Source organism: Cydia splendana, chromosome 14 (genome assembly GCF_910591565.1).
Source record: "Cydia splendana chromosome 14, ilCydSple1.2, whole genome shotgun sequence".
Lineage (NCBI taxonomy): Eukaryota > Metazoa > Arthropoda > Insecta > Lepidoptera > Tortricidae > Cydia > Cydia splendana.
The window spans coordinates 5,586,627-5,608,441 of record NC_085973.1 but is presented as its reverse complement, the minus strand read 5'-3'; positions in this window follow the sequence as shown (position 1 = coordinate 5,608,441).

The window sequence follows — 21,815 nt, the reverse complement described above, 5'->3', positions numbered from 1 at the left end:
ATTTCGCCTTCTGCGGTATTTTACTCGTAGTCTGATATAATATTGAAAATTAACTTGCTAAAGCTTGAATAACCTTTTCCACTCCAGCAAATAGCCCTCCGACTGCGCTCGGTACGTTATCGTATTAGATTGGTTTTATACTTTTAATTCTGAACACGGTCCCTGTTTATTTGTATTGTATCATAGTGTAAACACCCCGCTGGGAAACCTCGGGGCGCCGAGGGGATTTTCTTAAGTACCACCTAGTTCCGCTAGAGTTCACTGACCTTTATCTCTGTCAATCGGAATATAAGTGGATTGTAGAACTAGAGCGTAAAACATTTATTATTGAAATGATTTAAGTATCCATCGGATAGTCAAGGGTCTTCGATATAAATTGAAGATGAAAGGGTTATTTATGCTTGAATTATACGCATGTAGCTATAACTTGTAACTTGGAAAAAGAACAGAAATGTTATACTTATATTAATGTTGATTCTACCGTTCTTAAAATCGTAACGGAACTCGTCACTCGTAGGTAATAAAAAGCTTCGATTTGAAGTAAACGATTATAAAATAATCTTCCAAAGTACTGGTTTACAAGGGTTTCTTAACTAAACGGTTAAATGCAGAAGTGGTGCTTATTGTATGGAGGCTGATGAAAAAGTGATTTGCAATATTTGATCAGTACACGTGGAGGCTCGTGGGCTCTATTCATAAGGCAATAGGATCCTAAAAGAAGATTTTATTGCTCAATTTCAGCTTGAGACAAAATGCTTTCATATGTATGTCTGGCGTCCGGCTATCCAGCGTTTTCCTCTAGGCATTTCTCAACCGATTTTGTTAGCAGTACGGATAGGTACGATGTTTGTATTTGTTAACATTACAGCATGTAAATGACAATGTCTGTTCCTTTCAATCGCGTGATGTTAAATGGTAACACTTATTTTATCACGTAGGTAGATAGATAAAGCCATCTGTAATGTACCTGAAGGTCCGACCATTATATTTTCGATTAAGTTCTTACATTTTTTTCAAAATTTTAGAGACATCTTCGTTAGGTCTACATCCAACAGAACCACTAGTTTTAAGTAGGTACTAGAGAGTAAAAATCTATTTTATGCTTTAATGCACTCACTCATAAAGAAAAATGCTACGAGCATTGCAGTGAGCACGTGCAGTATAAAAGCTCGATAAAAACGTGGTATGGGACTCTAACAGTTGAATATTAACGTAAAATACGTAGGTATTCAAGAAATAATGGAATAAAAGAGCTTATCCTAGAAATTATTAATATATTTATTAAAGTTTAAAATAACATTGCAGTATCAAAATATGTCATTATAATTCGCTCAGAATGTTCTTTTCTGTCTGTCCCACCCTCCAGCCAATTTCTAAAGTGTATCTCCTAAACTCATGTGCTAGTAATAACTGTTTACATCAAAACTGTCCAAAATACATTGCTCTACAGATGTGAAGTTGTTACTGCAGCCAGCAGTTGGCAGACTGCATTTTAATTAAGATGCGACATTAATTAATATTTGAGTTGCGGTTCTGTAGGAACATAATTGGAATATGTATGTAGATTGTGCATGCGATTTATCTAAAATAACTGAGGAGTGTCTTTTCAAAAGGGCTTAGTTTTGTAATGAGTTCATAGCGAAATAAGCCCTTTTCAAAAGACTCTCCTCTCCTCAACTAAAGTGTACGTAAAAGTTGTGGTCGCATTCCCTTTTCATGTGTTATATTTGCATGCAACGGGATTAATAAGCAAATAACTTTATTCATGCTTAGCAGTGTAGTAAAAAAGTCATCCTTTATTTGTAAAACAAGTAGGTATATAACATAAGTCCTAGATATATAAAATTTTAATCAATGTGTTTTGCCGGTTAACATACACATTTCAAATAATACAAAGAAAATCTAAATCACTACTCACTTATTTATTCCTATTTAATATAAATATTTATTGAGAGCAACATTCAATTGACATTTGACATACAATCTACTGATACAATTATTCCAAGTTATATTTAAAAATATGATCAAATTTTTAGTTAGGATATCCACAACGCAGGCTTCGTCAGGTGGCCACAAATGCAAATCCGCAAGATGCTTCGTCCAAAACAAACCAATGATGATATCCGCAACAGGCTTCGTTATTTCTAAACAATAATGCTCAGTTAAACAAAACAATTGTCACGAATCGTACCTGGCTCAAAAGTCCCCATCACACTGGCAGCGTTACCACGTTGAATGGCCAATGAGATTTGTTGAACCAGGTACGATCCGGACCGAGGGTCACACCCCCTGGCCCTCAGCCGCCGGCCCAAACCCCATACGAATTCCTTGGCCTCCAAAGCCCAAGGTCCCGCAGTCTCCAGGGCAGAGTACTTAACATGCTTCATTTTAGCCGCATACTCCGCGGCTGAGCCAGCGGACCTCACCGTGAGATTCAAGTGGGACGGCGCAAACGTACTGACGCACGTTGCATCCCACAAGAGGCACCGACCCTTCTGCCATGGAACCAATGTCAGACCGTCAGGCCTCTTGCCATCTGAGCGGCACAACCCTAGAGGCTCCAAAACGCAAGGAACGTTGGCCGACACCAGAGCGGATTACATCATTGATAGCATGATGCCTTGAAAAACGCCCGACGCATTTCAAGCAGCATCTAAATTGCATGTGACAATATTACATTCAACAGACATTTAATTATTTTTTTTATAAGTATATGGAATACATTTATTTATTAAAACTAAATTAAACAAACAAAAACCAACATAATAAAACTTAATACTAAGTACTTAACCTAACTACAGGTAAAAAATTTGCCCTAAATCGCCGTCAACGGGCAAGGTGCCCAGAAGGCTGGCCGCATTTCCTCGCTGTATAGCTAAGCTAATGCGCTGTGCGAAATACTGGCCAGCCCTCTTGTCACCCGAGGCCTCTATTAGGCGCGTCGATAGATCTTTATATAGCCGACGCGCACTTGGCCCCCACGGCCCCAATGTTTCCACGCCAAACGCCGCAAACATGTAGCTGGTTCCTAGGGCGGCATATTTGCGGCGTTTGAGGCTTTCGGCCGAGGATGCCGCAGCGCCAGCAGCAGCGCTGGTGCTTGGAACATGGGACGGTGCCAGGGTGTCAACGCAAGTAGCATCCCAAACTAGCGGCCGACCCATGCTCCAAGGCACCAGCGTCATTCCGTCAGGCCTCTTGCCGTCGTCCCGGGCCAGTCCGCTGGGCTCGAGGATTGCCGGCACTTTCGCACTAACAAGGCCCCGACGGATGACATCGTTTATACTGGCGTGGCGGGAGAGTCTACCAGCGCTGCGGACACATGAGAGGCCATGGTGGCCCAGTGTGTCCACCATGGTGCCGCATTGACAGCGATGTGCCTGGTTTGTTGATGCCCCCAAACGTAAGCTAGCTGCCAGGCGGAAGGTGGTGTTATCAAGGAAGGTACCAATGTTTGAAGAGGGTAGCGCCTGCAGCCACAGACCCGACTCCCACTCCGCAGTCGCAAGGAGACGAGCTCGGTCTGCCGAACTAGTTGACGTATTTAAAAGGTTTTTCCGTACTAGTTGACAGAGCGGCTCGTCCCATTGCCTCTGCGAACAGGGGTTGGCAGGCGGGTCTGTGTTGGGGCAGGTTATAGACCAAACATTCTTGGCCTCAGAGCAGTGTGCAGCCTCCATAGATCCAATGGAAGGATCTAATATTTTCTCTATAAGGCTTTGCGCACCGTGCACCGAGGACAAGAACGCAGGTAGAGCAACACAAGAAATTTTGCGGATACCCAGGCCGCCGAACCTAATGGGTAGGCTAGCCTGGGTCCAAGATCTATCGTCAAAAGGAATATTGAAGATGGATGTGAGAGTTTCTGCGACTAATGTATCTAATTTTGAGACCAAAGTGGGGTGTTTCCAAAAATGGGTTCCGCGAAGTATATATCTAAATTTTGGGACGAAAAGACAATGCTTAATGATTGAATAGGCTGAATGAAGATTAATTTTGGCCAAACGGTGTGATGTTGCTTTGAAATTTTGAATTTTTGAGTCGACGAAGTTTTCAAATGATTGGTCTAAGACGGGACAACCAAGGAGGTGAAGCGAATCTTCGTTTATAATTTTGACACCCGGGGCGAGTTGTGTAAAAAGGTCGATTGTATTTTCCTTGTCTGGACAGGTATCGGTGATAAAAAGTTCGCACTTGGAAAAATTTAGCGATAGGCCAATTTTTTCCATGTCTGTGTTAATTTTATTTAGGTCTTCGAGAACGGAAATCGCTTCTCCGCCGAGGGTCCCGTCATCTAAATACCATACGTTTAATTTTGAATTTAGTTCCTTAATGATGGGATGTATCGCGAGGCTGAAGATTTAATTTATTTATGCCATGACTTACTACAACAGCGATTTCCACCAATACCATACCCTAGCTTCCCACCCCATATTTATGCCATAATCAATGTCATATTATGTTATTTTTAAACACCTGAAGAACGTGTAAATATTTCTAATAATGTTGATTACTTAATTGTTACATCACGCGCTATCAATAAATATTGTTTTGCGAATATAACTTTATTTATCTTCAGACTATACAAATATTGAAAGATTTACCAACACATTTAAAGCACTGTAGTATCAGTAGTATTGTCCTAGGCACACTAAAGAACTGAAAAAACCAGCAAGTTTTGTTTTAGAAGACATTAAAACTATATTACGAGGCTTTTCCGGGATAGGATGCAAGCCAAGAAAATGATTGATTCATAGGAGAGGAAAAACTTAACGGTTCTGTGGAAATCGAGATTTCATGCTGATACAGTTAAATAAACATTAGCGTACATAAGATTGATTATACTTTATTCGAGGCTATGCTTGTATGTAGAAACATAAATAAATACATACACAATGTGTTTGGAATACTTTATTGAGCTTGCTGTGGGACTTGGTACATAATAGGCTTAAACGTAGGCAGCTTTAAACTCAACAAGAAAATATGTTGAGGATGTTTGCGGCATCAAGATTAAAGTTACAATCTTGCACGATGACTTTTTTTTTTATAAAATTACATTAATAGGCTTACAGTAAGTATAATATACTAAAGCTCCTATACCTAATGCTAACAACAGTATCAAAGTTTTTGTATCTAGAGTCTGTGCGGAAAGACCTAGAAGAGTCGTAGAATGTATGGGCTCCGTTACATTCACGACTCTTCTCTTTCCGCACAGACTCTAGAAATAGGTACTTATTATGGCGTCAGGAAAGCAGTTTATAAATGAATAACTTTATCGAACGAGCGAGCGAAGCGAAGTGAAGTTCTTACATTCGACTTTGAACACACGGCTGGCTAGGGGCACGTCCCGGCATTTCGATGTTTTTAAGCTGAACTATCAGAGGATAGTTTGATACTCGATAACTTAAGTAAAAATGTTCTAATTTAAATGAAATTGGGTGAACGTATAGTTGAGGGCATTATATTTTAGTCATTAAATTTTGAGCTGGCTCGAACAAGAGGTTATTGAGCTAGAAGAGCTGAAAGTGCTAAAAAGCTATTTGTGAGGGGTCTTGCTATTCTGGTCATTTTAATTGCAAGAAAGTATGGTCGAGTTTGGTATCAAATGAAAGTACTCGGTTTACACATTTATTATTTTAGGTTGTATTGTAGGAACAATTGCTTCAAGTCAGAAACGCGCATGTGACACCCTTAATATATAAACATCCATAGACTACGAAAACCGCTTAGCGTTACTTGTTAGTCTCCATAGGCTACGGTGGCTAAAATCGAGAAAAAAACTGTTTAAAAATTGAATTTAGCAAGGAGCAAGTACCAGGGCCTCATGAGTTACGAGAATGTGTCGTTGACCAACCCGCCGTGGGGCGCGGGACGCGGCGGCCGGGGCGCGTACCAGTATGAAGGTATCGCGGCTATATACTCGCGTATCTTAGCTGTATACTTTTGGTTTGGTTTGTTTGTATGATTCTACTAGTTTAAAGACTTTAAAGTATTATTTTTGTTGACTTGTAGAAAAAGTATTGTATACAATACAAATACAAATACAATACAAATACTCTTTATTGCACACCTCAATAAAAGAAGACAATACAAAAGAAAACAGAAATACAAGCAGAGGTAAACAACAGGCGGTCTTATCGCTAAAAAGCGATCTCTTCCAGACAACAATACCTAGTGATGTAGTCAAGCTTTTCAGTCTCGTGACTACTTGATCAACTCATCAGCAAGCTTCGTTGCCTGAACACGGTGCTCGACTGAAGAGCTCTCTATTGTATCGCGATTGTGTGAAATACTATTTTTTATATGAAGATTTTTTTAATGATGTAAATTTTGGATTCCAAGATGGCGGCCATGCACTATGTCATAAAATTCGTCATGCATATCGTTTTATAGGTCATCGTCATCGTTTTCGAAATCTGCACACCTGTTTCAAATAAGGTATAGATGCATCCTAGTAAGTCAACAACATCTATATCTACTATCGAAATGTACTTTTGATAGTAGTAGTACGAAATGTAATCTGAAAGGAATCAAGTAATGCATTCCTGTAATGAGGAATCGACATTGATTCCAATTAGGTACTAGTAATTGTAATATTTGAAAATTTTATTCCTGATTCCTCAAATGGAATTGTAGTTAGTAATTCGGTATTGTTAGATTACAAAGTAATCTGGGAATCGGCAATCAGATTGCAAAGTAATTTCAAGTAATCGTATGGAATTAGGAATCAATTACGAAACGCCCATCTCTAAGACTTAAGTAGCACTGCGTTCAATTGATCTTTTTGGCGAACCGCGAGTTCTCAGTTCGGGGCGAACTACTAGTTATGTAAACTATATAGTGCATTTTCTATTATATGTAGCCGTACATACATCAATTACACCATACAGTGAGAACATCACGGAACGACAGCACGATCGAACGGTAAGTAGTGCAACGCGAAGTGAATTTGCTGCGTCTAGTTCAATTTATAGTACGTGTGCTTATAAATGTCCTATAAGTATATAGGTACAATCACGGACTTAAATTGTTGGCCCATTTAGAGTTTATTTTACACTGGACATTTCATACCGTTATCGTTAATATTCACAACCAAATGACCGTAGTTCTGTAGAAAGCGACCAACACAATATTTTTATCAAAGTGACTTACACAATAACCCAGTGGCTCATTTGGTCGCTTTCTGCATTGATAAAAAAATGGAATTGGTCGTTTCATTCACAGCATTCGATAGTCCCTAGTCCACAATGTAGAAACAGAAACACGATCCGTTTTATGAAATTGAATGAGTACTCAGGATCCGAACGCAAACAATTCCTAGTTTCAGTGAATAGTCCCTAGGATTCAAAGATTAGTTTCATAGAAACAATGTGTTTGAGGCAATCATAATACTTATGTTATTTGTCGTATGATTATGTAGATAGACGGGGAGCTTATAGTCTGGTATTAAAAGCTCTAAAGCAAAATATAGGTACCTATATTTGAAAATCAATTCTACTTCTCGTTGATCCTTTTTCGAATACCAACTTAATCGTGACCGAGATTGATCTGTGCCGAGATGTATAGCCTGTCCGATTTCTAAGATCAGGTTCGCCATACATTTACTATGGCGTACTTGATCTTAGAAAAACGGACAGACTATAGGTAAAAGTATATTTTTTTGTTTGAATAATTTTTATTTATTTGCAAGCTTATGTGGTGGCCGTATTTTTTTTTTTTAGGAAAGGCCAAGCTTAAAATTAAATAAACTCACTGTAGGAAATATCCGTTTCGTGTAGGTATGTGTAAGAACCACCAACTGAAACTTTACGCATTGACTTCAGTTCGCTCGCTCCACAAAATTACGAGTGAGATAATATGCACTGCAAGTCCAATTTTTAAAGTGCAAATGTAGTTCGCTCGCTCCACATAATTACGAGTGACATGCTCTGCAAGTCCAATTTTTAAAGTTCAAATGTTACTTCATATACTATTTGTTTTACCAATCATGTTACCACTTCGTTTCTGGAACTACAATTTTGATATCAAAGCATCTCGACTATTAGCTACGCTGTATTCATAAATATCGAAGCAGAGAGAATTTGCACTCCAATCAAGTATGTGTCATTCGACAGTCTTCAAAAGAAAACTCTTCAAAAAGCATTTCCAGGTATAGGTAACTTTACCCTTGTGATCCTACGCGGCTATGTACTACGCGGCTACGTGATACACAACGGGTCTATGTACATCACATAGGTACAATAGGTACATGACTTCAGTGAACGGAAATAACATGACTTATACGGAGGCACCACATTGTTCCGAAGGTTGTACAATTGCATGCTAGGTATTTATGTTATTTACTTATTTCAGACACCTTGCCAATAATAATAACCATCCAGTCATTTTCCAGCTCAATAAATAGGCAATAAAAGGAGTATTCAACCAAACATCTCATTAAATCCGATCAGATTAAACCAGTAATTTGTCTACGTAATAAAAAAGCTACGTGCTCATAAAATTACTTATGTTGAAAATGTTATTAAATTTTTATATCAAACGATGACATGAAACATAACTCGAGGAATAGAATTGGCAATGGAGTGGTGATATGGGTAAGCGAAGCAAAAGGAAGCAAAGCGAGGCATAGGTATTAGTAACTAAAGGTAGGTAATTCTCATTTGAATCGCGGTATGTAATAATAAACAAAAAGGTTTAAATGAGGTACGACCCTGCATGTGTTAAGCGTATCCTCCTACATTCCCTAAAATCTTTAAAAATGCAGTAATGGAGAACTCTTGGTTAAAGTTAAATGGCCATGTAGAAGGTAGGTACTTACGCTTAACATTAGATATACATACTACAGAAACCATGTGAAGTCGATAATAACAGTTTGACCTTTTTTGCCTTTTCCTGTGATGAGGGGCATCTGTCACTCCCTCAATCGCGATTGAAATTTTTCCCGTGGCCATATTCAATTTCGATCTTTTGCTTAACCTTGTTACTACATTTTGTCCTACCCAAAGGACATAGAACACCCCTAATGTATGCGGTACATAAAGTGTATTCATCCTTACGTGTCTTATCATGTAAACAAACGTGACGCCAAAGTGTCATTCCAACAATACGATTCATACACAATCTAGACATCGTAATGTCAGATGTTTTTGAAGTGATCCGTTCGTTACTGCGATTATTGATAAAATCTTATTAGAAATGATATTTTTCATTGGTTATTTGGTTGATTTCAATACTTTGTGAGTTTCTCTAAGTATAAAACAACATTTAAAATAAGTAATTCCAAAGAAAAGTGTGATAATGGCTTCGAGAAGTGTTTGTTTACATGATAGGACAAGTAAAGTGTCATTCTATGGAACTTGCTAACTATGTAAACAAAAGTCACTAGTAAATCCATCATTCTTTAACAATTTCAATATGGCGGTTTGTTTACATAGTTAGCAAGTTCCATAGAACGACACTTTAAGGATGAATACACTTTAGTTCAACTTAAAACAAGTAGGTAGGAGGTTAAAACATAAAACGGAGAAAATAACTGGTAACTTTTGGTGTGTTTATGACGGTAAAGTCATGTCCGAAGATGCTGCTGTGTTACGTTATGTTACGTAGGTATATAGTATTTTTTTCTATTACGGTTGGATGAGTTCCTTTTAAAACTTTATTCCTTGTTTGGCTGCGGCTTTGATGTAAACTTAATAAGATTTTAATAAGCAGCAAAATAAATGAGACCTTTTTATAGCAGTTTATATTTATTAAAACGTGTTTAAGTAGGTTAACATTTTTGTGGGAGTTTCTTTTCTAACTACTTATTTATTGTACAGTGTAAATCTATTAACCTATATGTACCTATGTACCTATCAAATATATGCCTACTACCTACTTAAAACTGCCTTTTTCAAAGCTTTAGGACTTTTATGGTTCGAGTTTTTGGAAGCTGTTTTCCCCTACAAAGACAGACCTCATAAAAAGTTACTGTCAACAATTAGCAACGACATAAAAAAATATCAACTACATAAATTCGGAGTTTTATGTCCAACACTTCATGAATAGGCTGTGCCAGACGGACAGACGGACGGACGGACAGACAGACGCACGAGCTAGTGATCCTATAAGAGATCCGTTTTTTCCTTTTGAGGTACGGAACGCTAAAAACTTCAAGAGGCAAGAACGAACGACATTCTAGCTTTGCTGAACCTACAAGAAAATGAGGGTAATTTTATTTTTACAATTTGATATAGGTAGTGTTCATCTCATTTTAATACGACCTCCAGACGTAATATCAGAGGGCCTACCGCGAACCACGTTCGACATGTTGTCTCCCTGTCAGACTTACGTACGAATTTACAAGTGCCACAGAGAGGCAACACGTCGAACGTGGTTCGCGGTAGGCCCAGGCATCTCATGTACAAACTAGTGCGAGCAAAATGTTTTACGAGACGACTTCTGATTGCATTTCGCCAGCACCAACCATCGTGAGCCGATAACACTGATAGGGCTCACAGTCAACTTACTTACTTAACTTATAAAAATAAGATGAAAACCACATCAATTCACCAGAACAGAATCGGCCTGAAAGTAGGAAACTGCAAGTTGTGTGAAAGTTGGGAAACTCCTCTTCAGAGCGAATTCTCACGCAGCCAATAAAAGGCTTTACGCACGATAAATTACGATTATAAATCAACGGAATGTTGCTTTCCCTACAGATTTTCACGTAATAAAGAGTCCACTCCGAGCGGAGTCTGTAATTCATATCTGTCGGGCAATCGGAGCCCGACAACATAAGAACCTACCAGTATTTTAACTTCGGGATTACTTGCGTGCGTTAGGCATAGGCGATGTTACAGGATATCATTTCATTGTTTTTACCTTTAATTCCGAAGTTTCAGCTGAGTTGCACCAGCTGTGGTCACGGAGCAAAGAAATTGCAGCTATCCGTTTGTCTACCCCGAACATTTTTATTAACTAATTTCGGGTAGTTTAGTGGTGTTTTATTAATATCTCCGTTGACATTGGTAGGGACGTCAGTCTTTCCGTGACCACAGCTGGTGCAACTCAGCTGAAACGTCGGAATTAAAGGTAAAAACAATGAAATTATATCGCGATAGACCCGTTTGTGTAATCAAGTATGTGTACAAAACGCGAGAGTTTATAGTGTTATATTATGTATAGATGGGGTGTGTAATGCTTAATATAATTATAAAAAACCTATCGTACATTTGTTATAACGCCATTTTATATATTATTTTATGTTATAATGTAATTTTTATTATACGTTTCCTTTGTTATATTGTGATTTCATCTAAACTGTCATTGTATATAGACATATTTTATAATGACATTTGTTATATTATATTTTTGTATAACGTATAGATGGTCAAGCAAATCTTGTCAGTTGAAAAAGGCGCGAAATTCAAATTTTCTATAAGACGATATCCCTTCGCGCCTACATTTTTCAAATTTGCCGCCTTTTTCTACTGACAAGATCTGCTTGACCAAGTATAATACTTCATACAATTTTATCAAGTATAAATACATATATTGTATAACATTTATTGTCATATTTCATTCCATAATAAGACAATAACGCCAAGTTTTACATATGTTTTATAAGTAGTACGCAGGCCTACTTCTTTTGCTAGCTATTTTATTCTAGGGAGATCGCAGTTCTAACCTAACCTAACCATTTTTTTCACGGTTTTCGATTCTGCGGGGCCCGCAGTTCTAACCTAACCTAAACCACTTTTTTGATAGGTATTTTATTCTACGAAGGGTCAAAGTTCTAACCTAACCTAACCCTCCTTTTGCTAGGTAGTTCTTCGTTTGTGCGCAGTCGCAGTTCCAACCTAACCTAACCCATTTATGTCATGCAACTATTATGCCACACAAATAATTATGTGATGTCACTTGTTATAATAAATAATATGCTTTAGAGTATGTAATAATTATGGCAATGTATATTAAACCAAGTGTAAATATACCTTATGACCATTATACCAATTATAACATTATGAATACCGTTAATTAGATATTACGGTAGTATGCCATTTATTACGTTATTCAAAATAACGATATAGCAAACTATAATATATGAAAAGTAATTATAACAAATGTAATGCACCCGTATAGATGGTCAAGCAAATCTTGTCAGTAGAAAAAGGCGCGAAATTCAAATTTTCTATGAGTCGATATCCCTTCGCGCCTACATTTTTCAAATTTGCCGCCTTTTTCTACTGACTAGATCTGCTTGACCAACTATAGATGTTACAGGAGCCTCGCGTTTCAAAGTTTAGTTTAATCTCGCATAATTTACCTTGCCCACATCAAATTCTGGTCTTGCCCCGCCACTGGACATCCTATCCAGGAAGCGAATTCAGATTTACATTTTGACATCAAACTGATATCTAAATGATTTCATTTGTTTGATATAACAATAAGTACCTAGTAGCGCATCATCCGTCAATAAAAAATAGGAAAGGCCTGCGCAAACCGGCGGAGCGCAGCGCAGATCACTTTAAAATTATCAATGTATTTTCTTCCCTATTTCAATTACCTTCAGGTATAAATTTAAATGCTTTGAGACCGACCTCGGAGCATCACGGAGGATTGTTACTCCGCGGCATCGAGGAGCACGTTAGAGGATACCGCGGCGGTAGGCGCCGGCATGCGGCGGTAGGCGCCGGCATGCGGCGGTAAGCGCCGGCATGCCGCGGCATCCCCCGGCATGCGCCGAGGCCTCCCGAGTGCGCCGGAGTTGCGCCGGGACGACGGGGGAGAACTCGTGCACACTAGTCACTAATCCCTTGTGATAGAGTACACGCGTAAACAATTATTTTGATTGCTCGACGTAATCTTGAAGCAGTGTTCAGTTTTATCACCCTGGCTCTTCCATCCCTAATGGGTGTTTATATAATCTGCTATTTAATCAGGCCTGCTCTAAATTTCCGCCGAAACAACCCTTTTGTTTGCGCTTAAACAAATTGTTTTCAACCCAAAATTTTAGTATCCGCGGCATAAATTTATGCGCCCGAAAAAAATCGAGGTTGCGACCAAATATTGAAAGTTTGGGTCCGGGCTTGATTGCTTCACGTGATAAATAAACCCCAATTTGACCTAGGCTTTACTGTTGTGTGAAATCCCAAAAAAATAATTTTATTGTTTTTTATTCACAACTTTATTAAATACTAGATGAAAACCCGGCTTCGCTCGGGTAAAATAAATAATAGTAATAGGTAATACTCATTTTGAATTAAGTAATTATTTACTTTTAGACTTCATACCTTCATCAAGGCGGTTACAAACCTATCTCATCTCAGAAAACTTTAAATCCGTAACATACAATCATAACTCGAAAAATTTACTATTCCGATATATCTAAAAACAAATATGTAATTAAAAAAACCTAATCCGCTTTTCTGGTAGCAGTTCGGTTCTGTAAGGGTCGCAGTTCTAACCTAACTTACTTCTGGTTGCAGTTTGGTTCTATAAGGATCACAGTTCTAACCTGACCCACTTTTCTGGTCGCAGATCGGTTCTGTGAAGGCCGCATTTATAACCTAGCCCACTTTCCAATCTCAAAAGAGGGAACCCTTTTGTACCTACCCTTCATGGCACTAAAGTGAAAGTATGGAAATTATCACTACTATTTCATTCTTTAATATTAATGCCTATCCGTTAATATTAAATTCGTTTACAAAAATTTATAGCGGCAACAGAAATACATCATGTGTGAAAATTTCAACTGTCTAGCTATCACGGTTCATGAGATACAGCCTGGTGACAGAGGGACAGTGGAGTAAACTGAAATAAAGGTTCCGTCACACCGGCGCGATTTCAGAGCCGGGCCTGAGAAACGCGCCTGTGTGACGGAGCCTGAAATGTCAAACCGGGCAAGTGCTCGCGCACGAAGGGTTCCATACTTTTTAGTATTTGTTGTTATAGCGGTAACAGAAATACATCATCTGTGAAAATTTCAACTGCCTAGGCCTATCACGGTTCATGAGATACAGCCTGGTGACAGACAGACAGACAGACAGACAGACAGACAGACGGACAATGAAGTAAAACTGAAATAAATGTCATATACCTACTAAGAAAAACCGGCCAAGTGCGAGTCGGAATCGCTAATAGGTTCCCGTTTTTTAGTTACCCTTCAGGTACGGAACCCTAGTATGAGTGTAATAGATTTGTAACCGGTCAGCAATGTGAGTCCCTTGGAGAAGCAGAGGTCTAGTGTAAACCCCCACTTACCATCGGCATTAACAGCCTTGTATTCTTGTTTGCCACCAACATGTCATATTAAAACATATTAATAAAAATTTACTCGGTCAACAATGTGAGTCCCTTGGAGAATCAGAGGTCTAGTCTAAACTCCCACTTACCATCGGCATTAACAGCCTTGTATGAGTTGTATGCTTGTTTGCCACCAACATGCCATGTTAAAACATATTAATAAAAATTTACTCGGTCAGCAATGTGAGTCCCTTGGAGAAGCAGAGGTCTAGTCTAAACTCCCACTTACCATCGGCATTAACAGCCTTGACTGTATGCTTGTTTGCCACCAACATGTCATATTAAAACATATTAATAAAAATTTACTCGGTCAGCAATGTGAGTCCCTTGGAGAAGCAGAGGTCTAGTCTAAACTCCCACTTACCATTGGCATTAACAGCCTTGTATGCTTGTTTGCCACCAACATGTCATATTAAAACATATTAATAAAAATTTACTCGGTCAGCAATGTGAGTCCCTTGGAGAAGCAGAGGTCTAGTCTAAACTCCCACTTACCATCGGCATTAACAGCCTTGTATGCTTGTTTGCCACCAACATGTCATATTAAAACATATTAATAAAAATTTACTCATTTCATCAGTCATATCCAGCCTAGCATTGCATTGGCCCCGCTTAAATATTTCTTTAATTTGTTTTTAGTATTTGTTGTTATAGCGGCAACAGAAATACATCATATGTGAAAATTGAAACTGTCTAGTTAATCTAGTTATCACGGTTCATGAGATCTTGAGATACAGCCTGGTGACAGACAGACGGACAGCAGAGTCTTAATATTTAATAGGGTCCCGTTTTTACCCTATGGGTACGCAACCCTAAAAAGTGACCAAGGCCTCCAGTGCCCTAGGCTGGAATCAAAGCAGCGTCCTCTGCTATTGCAGCAGGTGCCTGTGCCATTCCGCCACCGGGCCACCCACGGCGGCATAGGTCGAATTTTTCCAAGTATACTTATGCACTACTTACTGAAGGCTTATGGAGCCTCGCCATCCCTAAGCCTAAATTAAATATTTTCTGAAAATAATTTGTTTTGATCTAATAAGTAATAACATATTGGAGTCCTCGTAATAAGGGTCCCGTTTTTACCCTTTGGCTACAGAACCCTAAAAATCAACCTTGTTTTGGTACTATGTACTATGCTTCACTATGACTCTGAAATTTTAGCAGGAATTAATATTTTTTTGTTGTCACCTGTCAAATTAGAATAGAATAGAATAGAATAGAATAGCCTTTATTGACCAAAAAATTAAATTTCAGCACATATTACATTTAAATAAATTCACATTTCATTTATATCAATTAGTTTCAATATTTTTTCCTTAGTAATTTTATTAAATAATTTTTATGTCATTGCTTTTTAATAATTATTTCAGTCTGCCTTCTTGGCATAGGCCTCCCCCAGCTCTCTCCACAGCTCTCTATCCCTTGCCGTCCCTATCCAATTAGGTCCCGCATGCTTCTTTACGTCATCCGACCACCTCATTATTGGTCTCCCTTCTCTCCTTTTTCCATCTCTAGGATACCATTCCGCTTCCTCTCTATCCCACTTATCTTTACCTTCCCTTGCCATATGTCCAGCCCAACCTGTTGCAGTCAAAAGTGTGAACTGGCCAAAGAACTTTTAACCGACAAAAACAGGCAAAACTGCTTTTGACTGAGCATGTTGGTCAAAAGTAGTTTTACCTGAAAATCATACCTATTTCTGGCAGCAGTTTCGTTTTTAGGGTGTAGCAAAAAAAAATAACCCTAACCTACCTATCTCTGGGAACAGTTTCGTTTTTTGGGCGTAGCAAAAAAATAACCCTAATCTACCTATCTCTGCGAGTACTTTTGACTGATAGTAACAGTCACAACACAATTACTATTAACCAATGATTTTCAGGTAAAACTACTTTTGACCAACATGCTCAGTCAAAAGCAGTTTTGCCTGTTTTTGTCGGTTAAAAGTTCTTTTGACCAGTTCACACTTTTGACTGCGACATATATACTATCTATATATCTTATTATATTTAATCTTATATTCAACTTACATTGACTCCGGAGATAACTTATTAGCTTTATGCAGTTGACTTTCCAATTCACCGATACACCTCAAATTTGATTCATAGTCTAAAGCACAGTTATTAAATATGTCCACAATACACTGTAACTTTTTGCACTGTTTCACACTGGCAATGTACTTAATTAGAGTGAGTTACAGTCAGCTGGCACTTAACTCAAAGTTTCTTTGAACAACGTCATTTTCATCTCGCTCACTTATTAGTTTATCACAGCTGGTTCAAGGTTGCTTTCACTTGCATTTCCAGGCCCCAATTTCACCACGGTGACAGGTGCGACAATTGTAAAATCACTGTTGCTGACGTCACAGGCATCCATGGGCTACGGTTACCGCTTACCATCGGGCGGGCCGTATTCCTGTTTGCCACCATCATTGTATTATTTAAAAAAACTTTATTATATCGGAAAAAAACAGATATTTCTTTTGCGAAGTTTCTGACAATTGTCAAGATTTAGAAGAATTGTAGGTAATTCTTGACAGGTAATGAGGTATATGTCGGAATTTCGTGACAATTGTAGTGTTTCTTGTGACAATTGTCATAAACTTAGCAAGAGAAATATCTGTTTATTTCTGATATAATAAAGTTTTCTTTAATAAAACAATGATGGTGGCAAACAGGAATACGGCCCGCCCGATGCTAAGCGGTAACCGTAGCCCATGGATGCCTGTGACGTCAGCAACAGTGATGTTTTACAATTGTCGCACCTGTCACCGTGGTGAAATTGGAGCCAGGTAGCTAGTAGTGCCTTGACATGTAAGAATATTTGGAATCATTCTGAAATATTAAAATACAACTGAGAGACCGATGTTTATACTAAACACAATACACCCATGGAACGCTTTGAAGTTCAAATCTCGTTACGTTACGATGGCGTTTGCACTTTGCACTATGTTCGGTGACTATTTTTTATTGTTAACACACACAATACACTATTTAACAGGTTTTTATCACGTCTGGAGTAGTACCGGATAAAGTATTTTCGAATAACAGCCGGCGTTGACGTCTAGGCAGTGTTGCTATCGTCTTAAAAGCCGTAACAGACTATCGCACGTTCTGGCTTAAAAACAAATTTATGTAATAATTATACCGGTATACATATCCATATGAAACGAAACTTAATGCAAATAATAACCATTATACATACCGGAAAGTCATCAAATAAACAGTAATATTCGTCTTGCTTTTTATTTAAAAAAAAAACGACCAACCTAACTTGTAAGCATGTTTGCAGTTTCTAAACGCAACGCATAGCTGTCAAATGTCAACCAACAAATTGAGCCTTTAGTATTGTTTGTCGAAATTTTTTCACTTTTAAATGCAAAATACGCGACAATACGAATTTTGCGGATATATGTTCTCGATTCAAAAGTGATATTTTTTCAAGCTCTTTCGATTGAGCATAATTTTTTTTGGTTTTTCCGTCAAAGCGGCTCGCGTTTATTAATATAGATATTAAGAACAGGTCACTCACGTATTTTAAATCGAAAAACGCCTGATTAGGTACACTCCTCGGTACGGAGTGAAACATGTCGAGCGTTTTTCGACTTAAAATACGTGAGTGACCCGTTCTTAATTTATTTAATACCGTAAAACGGGGTGAAAAGACACGATTTTCAACTTCAAGGACTATTTTCGCCAATAATACAAATGATAAAAGTAAAAAATTTGATATCATTTTTTGAGTCTTGGTTTTTCAATTTTGCATTTGTGAAAAAATAATTTACTGACCCAATTCAGAGAAAATCGAAGAAAACTCCCTGTTTTCTCCATATCCTTAAAACGGGGTCGATAGACACAAGAAAGGGGTGAATAGAAATATTAAGTTTTAGTTGTCATAGTCATAGACTATTGGAAAATGGTATATATATTTGTTAAACAGCTATTTGACACAATATTATTTTTTCGTATCTTTTAATCCCCAAGGCGTGTCTCTACACCCCTTTGTGGTATCTAATCACCCCCTATGGCGTAACTACTCACCCCATATGCGTGTCTACTGACCCCTTTATCACGTAAAATTGCTTGTTATTAGTTTTTTTCAAAAAAATGCTTCATTATAGAGAAAATTGCTGATATTGTTTATTATTTAGGTACTGCAGATACTATATTACCAGGTTAGCTAACTTTTACTTAGTTAATGTCAAAACATTTACCGCTAGAACAAAGTTCAGACAGGCTTCATTTCTTACCTCGGCGAGACCTTACTTTAGAGTCAAAAAAATCTAACTTTTAGGCAATTTGATTAAGTTTTTTTGGTATCAATGTAAAGAATAAATAGTCTACTATATACGCATTCCAACAAATCTAATTTTAGAGATGTACTTTTTTAAATATAACAACTTGAAAGAAAAAGTTCAAAATTTCTCTATTCACCCCGCGATTTCTGATCACCCCGTTTTACGGTATGTCTGTGTCTCACGGAAGTTTTGTCACAACTTTATTGTTTTCTTGTGACATACTGATATTTGAGGGACTATTTCCAATTTAGATTCCAATCATGTTCAAAAATACTTTTAATTGAAAGTCTTTATTTACAGTATTTTTCGAACTCGATGAGTAGGTTGGCAGGTGTCATCTCCATATAATTTATAACCTAAAAACGCCAAATCTCACAAAATTGTATTGAGCTTACCCATCAAGTTTGAAAAATACTACAGGTAGGTAGCCCGGAATTTTATGATCTTATTCATATTTTTGGATACATGCCGTTATGAAGTAAGAATGCGGGCGGATACATAGTTTTGAAGTTTTAGAGTGAATATAAAAATATCGAAAAATTTTATCACTTATCAAAAAAAAATTTCGAGCCCCTTATTTAATTCAATAATCTATGAGTATTTAAAAGACTCATCCCGTGTCATTGATTGAAGCGGAAAAAACATCCTTATTATACGTTAGGTACCTTTTTTTATTATACCATTTCATCGATAAAATTAATATAATCATACCAAATTCCTGTTTTCTTGTAAATACTAAGCCGAGGACGGACATAGCAAAATGATAAGGGTTCCTTGTCGGCTACAGAACCCTAAAAACTGACCTGTTTATTGAGTCTTCATAAAATAGCACGTGTACCGTATCTGTCGGAATCCACAAAGGCTCAAATGGACCGTGAACAGTAAAAAAATCGAGCCCAAGTAGGCTGGTTACTTGTTTGACCAAGAAATTGCTTCCAAGCGTTACATCGCCTGTCAATACGATCCTCAACTTCCAAGAAAATCGTTTGTAGTTATTTGTTTATGTTGATGTATTGTTACTTGTTGTTTACCCAGCGAGCGAGTCGATGAAACGTGAACTGAGTGAATATGTTTCTGCGCAGACCTCAAGGTCTCAATTCGGTGAGACATCGTGATTTATCTCATTTGCGAGTTCACAGAACATATTTATGATGAATGCATGATGAATGTGATATACATTATTTGATACTTATGTTCTCCTTGTAAATTATTAACCTGTACCTATATTATACAGCTACGATAAGTCAATTACGAGTATAATTATAATTATTATTAATTAACCATTTTATATTGACCTAAAAATATTATGTATACCGGTCTATGTGGGGCGATTACCTATTATAAGTAAATTTAATTGCCAGGTTTCGAATTCATAAAGCCAATTTATAGACCTTTGTTTGATTAAAGCTCCGTATTATACCAGTAGATACAGTCAGCGTCAATAGTATCGGATGAAACAACATTTTTTGCCCAAAGTAGAGATGCGTTTCTATAAAATTTGTCTGTATCTTCAGGTTCGGCTTGCCCTTCAGCGTTCTACTTAAAAAACAGCTTGTATAAAAAAATAACAATCCCTTGTATGCCACAACACATGCCGATAGCAAAGCCACCAAATCAAACAGGAAAACAAAATTATCGCCATGGAACGTGAATGGCTTTTCTTTATTAAAACTTGATAAACAAACTTTTATTAGGAAAGTTACCGATCCCGTGTGTTAGAAAGTTAATCTGAACTGTTTATTGAGTCTCCATAAAATAGCACGTGAGTTATGGCTTCAAATCAAACATTTATCATGAAACTAAATACGCTCACGAAGACGATGACGTTCAAAACGAAGACTCCATTGTTATACTCTGTAGGTATCTATAGGTATTTAAATAAATGTAAACAAACAGTTTGTACATTTTCGGGTAGTTTTAACATTTATTAGTTAACCAAATACAAAACCAACTGGATCTGTCAATGAACGACCTGAGTTTAACCTACATTATTTGATCATGTAATGTTTTCATATACCCTCAACTTTCTTAAGGAGCCATTTGAGGGTAGATTTTGTTTACTTTTATTTAAATACCTACCTAAAGATACAGACTAGGAACAGGCTCATTTATTTAAATTAGGACGTTTTCACGAAATAATGTGGGAACCTGTCGAGGTCCACGCAGCTTTATTTATTTATTTAAACTTTATTGCACGATATAAAATTGTACAAATAGCAGACTATATGAAAACACAAATCAAGTTAAGTTACGTTTATTATATTGTCTATGATTCTTTTGTTTTGTTTAGTTATCATAAATATATTGTTGGAAACTGGTGGTTTTTGTTTTGTGCTCTCTCTTAGCTGTCTCTAAATTACACTTTAAAACCTTTTACATTGTTTACCTAATCGTCCTTGGAATGTAAATTCTGTGTTTTCTTATTCAGAATAATGAAATCTTTTACCGCAACTCCATAATTATTATGAAGCGCTACAAAGACACGTGCCCACTAGACATTGCGCTCTTATACTTGTAAAATTTCTGTACCTATTTAATAACCAATAAAAAAATATATTTAAAATAGTAGTAGGTATCTCATCCAAAATTTGCTTCAAGATTCGAAATTAAATTTCAAGCTGGGAGTACGCTCTTTTCTTGAAGATTTGATTACCGGGATAAGATTATCGGTCCGGAAATACATGGAAGTTTCTGGAGAAACGCACAGGTGAAGACTGCCAACCATGTAAGTCGTGACCCGAGAGCGCGCCCGAACAATAGGGTAGTTGACTGCTTAGTTAAATCAGTTTCTTTTTTTGAACTATCAAAATGATTAACCACTATGGAATCTCTATCACAGAATAAATAAATAAAGAAATTATCTATCTATCGGTATCGGTGTAGGTTAGGAATATTTTTCTGGTAATTTATTTCGTGCATGGTGTGAAATACTTTATTTTAAATACAGGAATCCTCCCTATTAAGTGAAATGCCACTGTTTTATATGGTCCATCTAGTAGGGCATTACATCGTCGTACGTTATACACGTGTAAACAAGGAACTGTATGAAAGCTACATTGAATTCAACACAATGAAAGTCAAGAGAAGTTACTCTCAAGTCCCGGTATTCAAATGTGTTTCAATAAGCGTTTTCCTTAATCCTAGCAACACATAGCTTAGCTGAGTTGAAACTTTAACCACGATCGCTATTATGGCTACAGGGCGCATAGCCAACGTGCCAATTAGTCTGTTCGAGGTA